Here is an 8,164-nt window from a genome sequence, read left to right on the forward strand (position 1 = left end):
ATCTAATTTGTACTTTTCCTTCGGAAGACTGTCTACTCAATTCTCCCTTCCTCCTAGATTTTAGGCTCTAATAAAAGCTATTGAGACCATGTTATCCATCCTTATACTATGCCACACAGGAAAAAGAAGCACAGGTTGTACTGACAAGCAAACTCAAGAAATATTTATATACACATATTGACACAACATATTAAGTCAAGCCGGCAAACTACTAAAGCTGGTGGCTTACCTATGTAGGGAGACCCCGTGAATGGGAAGTGTGCAAGCAAAAGCCACACCCAGCACTAAGGGAAATTTTGTAGTTTCTTTTTTAAAAAATTTTTATTGTCAAGGTGATGTACAGAGGGGTCATAGTTACATATACGTAAGGTAGTGAGTACATTTCTTGTCAAACTTGTTAGCTCCTCCCTCATTTCCCCCACCATCTCCCTTCCTAATTCGCCCTCCCCCCAGGTTGTACAGTTAATCTACAACATATTGTCTTGTAAGCTTCGCTGTTGTATTGGTTCGCCTTTTATCCTCCGTAATGTTTCTTATAATAAAAGTCAGACGTCAGACTGAGGTTGGACTAAGTGGTTGATAAAGCACGTTCCTAATATGTATGGGTTCCATTCCTGACATTACCACAAAAAAAAAATTAAAGGAGACAGATGTAAAGCTGACCTGAGCCCTTGATGTCTTCTCTGGCTCTTGCCAGCACAATATTCTATGTAACAGGATGAATAAGACCCTCTCTGGATTTCTTATTCTCTATGTCAACTTGAAAAGAAAGCCTACAAAACAAATCTCAACTTGGAGGCTCCCCGGCTTTGACCATCCCATGGTCATTGGACAGTGCCTGCTACATGCTCCTTGTGACTATCGTCATTGGATAATGCCTGCTACACGCTCCTCATGACTATAGTCGTTGGATAATGCCTGCTACTCACTCCTCATGACTGTGGTCATTGGACAATGCCTGCTACTCACTCCTCATGAGTGTGGTCATTGGATAATGCCTGCTACTCGCTCCTCATGACTATGGTCATTGGATAATGCCTGCTACTCACTCCTCATGACTATGGTCATTGGATAATGCCTGCTACTCACTCCTCATGACTATGGTCATTGGATAGTGCCTGCTACTCGCTCCTCATGACTATGGTCATTGGATAGTGCCTGCTACTCACTCCTCATGACTATGGTCATTGGATAGTGCCTGCTACTCACTCCTTGTGACTATGGTCATTGGATAGTGCCTGCTACTCCCAGACTACCCAGACTACCCTGTCCCCTGAACATACACAATCTACTTCTGCTTCCACCCCACACGTGTTGCTTCCTCATCAGTGAAGCTAACAACCCACCTACATTCTCCCCATCCTCCAAGGCCCAGTGAAAGTCCAGCTGTTTCCTGAAGCTTCCCAGACCCATCAGATCCCAGGGATCTCAGCAACTTCAGGACTCCCTACTGGTTATTGTAAAAATAGTAACCACAGCTGCCATTCACTAAGCTCTTACTGCATACCCAGCAATAGTATGGGTACTTCAGACACACCAGGCTAATTTCCCAAAAGAAACATGCGTGGAACAATCAGTGCCCAGTATAAAAATAAGGAAACTGACACTTTGCACCACTAGACAGTACCAGGCCTCCCTGGACCCAAATCCTGCGTTTTTTTCAATGCAAACAACAACAACAACAAAAATCACATGCAATTTTTTTTTCCTGGCCTTCTCTTTCCCTTGGGGCGATATAAAACTGTGTCAGATGATTCACGCCTCGCCCCACCCCCAAGCGCTTAGCATTGGATAAGAGTAGCATGACTTCTTCATCTATGGAAAATTAGGTTTCTGTCACTGGCCACCATGAGAGAGAGAGAGAGACAGAGAGAGAGACAGAGACAGAGACAGAGACAGACAGACAGAGACAGAGACAGAGACAGAGAGAAACAACCTAGAAAATACAACACACAGACTCTTTCATCACTAGAACCATAGGTCCTTGAGTGAGTCTCAGAAGGCCGCATGGGGGAAAATAAAAGTGAGGCTTTGCACCAAGCATCCTCCTATTAGGAAGTGACTGAGTCTGTGCACGTGTCCAGCTCAGGCATGTGAGTGATTGGAAGAAATACATAAAACTGTGCGTAATCCTCCTGGGTAAGGCATCGAGCTATGCATTAAGGATGCGCGGTATGCAGGGACTCCCAGAGCCGTTGGATGAGGAGGAAATGCTGGTTCAGAGCTATTCCAGATGCGAGTCCAGCCAGCCAGCCGGAAGACATTGTTCCTCTCACTATCCCCTCGTATTCTAGGCCAGCCTCACCCCTGTGCTTGCCCCACACTGAACCTGCTCCGCATGTTAAGAAATTAATTTTTAATTAATTAAGTTTTGTCTCTGAGATGCACTAGCTGTCTCTGAGATGCCTGGCACATGGGGTGCTTAGAGGGAAACTCATGCAAAAGGAGCTTGGATGGCATCTAGAACAAGAGCCAAGGTCCCCATAGGCCTGACGAGCTATGGAGAAGAGCGAGACCCACCCCGGCAGGTGCCATGATGACTGGCATCTGACTCCAGTCTCACATTGGAGAGCCCACAGAGGTCAACGCAATTCTCAGGGTGAATAACTCAGAGCTACGCCAAACAAGGATGCAACAACTTCCTTCGCTGCCTACTGTTACAGAGCTCTTAGCTCTTCCCAGTGTTCAAGGAAAACAAATTCTGGTGATCCGTGTGTACGTGAAATCTACCGATATTTAGGCTTTGGAGGTGCTCTTGAAAATGCTGCCTCGGTCAACCAAATCAGTTCTGATCTGGCTAACGCCTGCAGATGGCCTGGGGTCCGGAGAAATGAGACAACCCGCTACGTGTGCGTAGCTCGTGGGCATCGGAGAGAACAGAAGGACGAGGCCTCCAAACTGCCAGGCCAGGCCATTTCCTGCTCCGGCCTTCACTCAGCCACACAGAGCTGCTGTACAGCCCCACCGCGTCTTCCAAGGAGACACATCCGCTTGGCCTTTCAGAGCCTCCACCTCAGTCCACGTCCCTGCCCATTACTACTACTGTATTCACCAGTAGCCCATTGCCCTTTGATGAGTCCCATTTGCCTTTGGGGCTCACATCTGATGTTCTAGCCGCACATAATTTTTTATCCCTCCCACCGTGCTTTCTCAACATCACTCTGGATGCTTTAGAATTTGGAGCATTCATTCTCTTACTACCACATTCAAAGTGGCCCCCATTGTCGGGCACTGTATTAAGCCCTGCAAACACCAAAAGGAACTGCACTCATTCGGTGCTGTGTGGAGTTACAATGGTTAGCTTTAGGGGACACTTTGGATGGAATATGAAGTCTAGATCTCACACTAATCTGAATGTCACTATGAAGGTGTTCTTTAGGTAAGACTAATAATTAAATCCGTAGACCCCAAGTAAAGCAGATGAGTCTCTACAATGTGGATGCGTCTCACCCGATCAATGGAAAGACCTTACAAGAAAAGAAGACTCAGGTTCCCAGGAGAGAAAATTCTAGCTCAGAGCGTCTCCGTACTCAAGTTGTAACATCAACTCTTCCCTAAGTTTCCAATACGCAGGATTGTCCTGCAGGTTTCACACATTATAGCTCCCACAACTCGGGGCCAGCCAATTTCTTACATCTTTTTCCCTTTCTGTGTGTGTGTGTGTGTGTGTGTGTGTGTGTGTGTGTGTGTGTGTGTGTGTTCACAGGTACACACACAGCTTGATTTGTCTGTAGAACTGTAACTCATAAGAGTCCATGGTAGACTGGGAAATACTGGTTATAACTTTGTATGATTTCAAACTGGTATGTTAGGGAGCACAAAGAGGTGTACTTCAGCTCACCTCCAGATTAATAAGCAATGCTATGAGGTCTTGTGTTTTGTGTGTTTTTCTGAGAAAATGTCAAACAACTTTGAAACCCCTACTAACTCAATAACCTCTGAATTTCAGGATCTTGAACAATTCTGGTTTTCCATAATTTAATGGAATTTGAGGTGTTTCAGGGGGCAGGGTTGTTTGGGGGTTGTTTTTATTGTTTTCTCTTTTTATTTTTTGGAGGGTTGTTTTTTTTTTTTTTTGTTTCTGGATTATATATCAGGGACTTAGAAAATCTTTGCATTCAGTCCAAGTAAAGTCATGTAAGATGGGTTACAAAGAGTCCTGAATTCAGGATTCAACATTTATACATCTAAATTCTATCTCTGCCGTTTACCAGCTCAGGCTCAATGACTCAGAGCATATCATTTCACTTCTCCAGGCTTATAGTTCCCCGTCAGTAAAATAGAAATCAAAATCCCACTGAGTTGCTAGCAGCCTTCTCTGAGATAAATGTAAATGTCATTGGCCAGCAAGGTCCCAGGAAAGCCCACTCGCTCGGGTGCTCCGAGTGGTCCACTTAGGTCCTGGGAAGCTGTCACTTCAGCTTACAGGACTCCAGACAACCAAGCAAGATGAGCTGCTGCTCTTGGGCCACCCTGGTCCCCACACTGAGTTTGGTCCCAAAACCCGAAGGAAGAAAGTCAATCCATCTGCCCCTTTAATTCCAAAAAGCACTTTTCTCTTGTAGAAGCTGCTTTGCTGTTCTTGTATATCAAAACTAGAGAATGGTCACAACGCCGGATGTAAAGTTCTTAGAAACACCCATGTCTTTCTCTCCTCAAACCAGACAGCCCAAGAAATTGGCAGCCTCCAGTGTGGCTCAAGGAAAGACTGACCTTCTGCGTGGCCTGGCAGCATCTTGGACATTCAAAAAAAAAAAAATTTTGATACACAAAAGGTACCTCCTAGTTTGCAGGGATTCGCCGTGGTAAGTAATTCAAGGCTGGAGCTATGTCTGACAGGGGATATGAGGCTATATTTCATTTTATTATTGTTATTCACCTAGTACTGTACAGCTAATAAGTTCTTGCTGAAAGTTTCCCATTTTACTTGTGAATCGACATTCTGTCACCTACCACCAAAAGAGCCCCTGGCGAATGCCTTCTGGAAACCCACTTCTCACTTCAAACGTGGACCGTGGACCTGGCAGACAAGTAGCCACCTCCAACTGCAGATGGGACAGCGGAGGTCCTGAGATGAAGCCACGTTTCCCCTGGGGTTCCCTAGCAAGTGGTGGAGAACCAACCACTCCCAGTGGTTTCTGCTTCATTGTCTGGCCGCATGAGGTCAGGATGAAGCAGCAGCCAAGAAACTTGGCAAAAGCTTCCTGGTCAAGGGGTCATGGGTCACGAGAAAGCATGGGAACGTTATTCCTCATTAAGTCCTGTTTGTCTTGGCCCTCTCTGAAACTGGCAAGGCCAAACACCAGCCGAGTTCTTGCCCTTGAGTGGCCACGGGTAAGGCTGACTTCTAATTCTGGCTGATTATTTTGGACCAGTTGCCCAGCCTCCCCGTTCCCATCTGCCCATCTATATGTCTGGGATAATAATAGCTTCCTGACTTTGGGGAAAATTCTCAATGGCTTTTTTTAAACAGTTACCGCATTTGTTCCTCTTAATTCTCAGTGTGTAGGTAAGCAGGATCTGACTTGCAGCCAGATATCAATAATCACGATGACAATTTATAAATAAAACAAAATAAAATAATGACATAAAATAAACGGTCAAATGCATTTGAAGACTAGGTCTCTGTTTCCTAAGTAACATTCGGCTGGGGCGGGGGGGAGTGTTAGTCTATCATCAGACATTATATCACTAGGCAGAAAAGGGTCTTTGAAGAGGAAGAGCCCCATAGACAGAGAAGTAAGGAGACACAGGTAAAATGGGAAAGCTGAATGAGATCGCTGGACCTATCTGAGTTGTGCTTCTTCAAGCAAAATAAAAATAAGCTGGACCAATAGACAACAGAACCCCCTCTTCAGTGACATTACCTAGACTTACCTGATTTTGGAGTATTGGATATTGGAGTATTGGAACTGAGATTTGGACCAAGACAACAGATTTAGGGAACTCATGGCTGTTATGTGTCCATCTACTTACTTCATTGTGGGTTATAAAGATAATTAACAGCTTTTCCCAGATTATTCCTCTCCCTCCTTTCTTTCCTGAAGACATTAAGAAGGCCACTTTTGTTCATGCCTCTATCTCATCCTCCATATATTATGGAAGTTAGGCAATAAATCTTTAGCACCTAAAACAATTAATCTTCTTATGTATTCCATCAAATCTAGAGGTCCTAGATTAGATAGCCAAATTATTTGAGATTTCAAACCAATATTATAATCCCAAACTTAATGTCCTTGAAATTACAATCCTTTATAGAAGGTCATTTATCCTGGTCTTAGCATTTTGAAACCCTAAGGCACTGCAGTACCCATCCTGCGAATCCCCGGAGGACTTCCTGGACATAACCGTAATTGTCACACTCAGATTGCACACAGTCCTCTCAGGCTAAGGTTCACATGCTAGATAAGAGGAAGAATATGAACTAGATAAGCATAGAAACTAGGCAAAAATCACTAGAGGTATTCGTTCCTTAAAATAAAAGGGTGGACTTTAGACAGACAAAAATAAACAAAACTGCGGTTTCATCAGATGATGGGATCTCTCCCAGTGTCCCACTGACACCAGGCAAGCAATTTAACCTAAATGATCAATGTTCATTTGATTAACAGTATTCCACTGGGTATCTCAAAACAAATGTATATGTGTGTATATGTACATATATACATACATATAGGTCTGTATACATATGTGTGTATGTATGTATATACATACCACACATCAGGTGGCATATTCATGGAATTGGGAGGTCTGTGCTTGCTTCCTCTGTGGGTGTCTTGCAATTGGCCAAGTCTCTGTAAGCTTCATTATTGCCATCCAAGCACATGGGGCTAACAGACATAGCACACAAATGGCACTCCAGGGATGGGGGGTAGGGTGCAAAACTAAACACAAGGAAAATCAGGAGCCTTTCTTACAACAAAGTATGATATTATATAAATATTACATATATTGTATATATATATATATCACTTTCAAATTGGATTCACATAAGCACTCTGCATATCTCTCATGGTAAAAGTTTAGGGTTGAGAAAAGCTTAAGGTCTAAATGCGTCTGGGGACACGCACCTTTCCAGGTCCTGTATGTGCCCTGCTTCACATTAGGATGGTTGTGTTCGTAAAGTTCCTGTCACCGTAACAAATACTTGAAACAAACAACTTAGAAAAGGCTTCTTTTAGCCCTGAGCTTTACAGGGTCCAGGCCATGACCAGGCCGATCCATTACTCTTAGGTTTTGAATGAGGATGCCAGATAAGAATAGCTAGGAGCATGAGGTAGAACCTCTCACCACATGGCCAAGGAACAAAAGAGGAATAGATAGAGGCCTTCTGAACTCTATAATCCCCTTTCATGGTGCTACCCCAATGACCTAAAGGCCTCCCAGTAGGTCCAACCTATTAAAAGTTCTATCATCTCCCAATAATGCCAAGTTGGGAACCATGATTTAGACACGGGTTTTGTCTATAGTCATTACCTTCTCAGCATCCACTGTGACATGTCATAGTAGCAAGCAATACCTTAATTTTCTTCTCCGTAACCACTCCTGTTAGGCTGTTCATGGGACTTAAGCCCATCTCATGTTACAGATGCAAGCACAAGACCCTCTGAACATTGACTCTCCACTGCCTATGGATTGTGTGAGGCTCAGCCTGACTTCTAACAGAACCATGAGAAAAAGCTGAACCTTTAACAGCTGGGGTTGTTCAGCTAGTAGAATGTCAGCTTGTGTTGCCAAGTGGTCATCTCTGCCATCTGTTGGGGAGTTGCTTCCCGTAAAGAAAACCAAGAACTCAGAAAGCAAAGGAATAGGAACAAGCCTCTGTAGCATCCGCTTAGCTCTTGGACCCAGCATCGCTAAAACTATCTCTACTGTGCTACTCTTGAGGAAGCTAAAACCCTCTGCAGCCTTTAGGGTACAAGCCAATTTTAGCTGGGTTTTTCACTGTGACCTAAAGGATCCCAACCAACAGAACAGACATCAGGAACTGATTGAAATGCTATGCAAGTTTGTACTTAGAAGTATTTTCCTAGAGAAGGTCTCTCTAATCTTTCAAAAGATTAAAATGTCCCATTGCAAACTAATGCTCTCAAGTTATAGGTGAGAGAGCTGAGCTAGACAAAGGAGAGAGAGACAGAGACAGAGAGAGACAGAGAGACCGATG

The sequence above is a fragment of the Perognathus longimembris genome, chromosome 12, assembly GCF_023159225.1.
Source record: "Perognathus longimembris pacificus isolate PPM17 chromosome 12, ASM2315922v1, whole genome shotgun sequence".
Classification (NCBI taxonomy): Eukaryota; Metazoa; Chordata; class Mammalia; order Rodentia; family Heteromyidae; genus Perognathus; species Perognathus longimembris.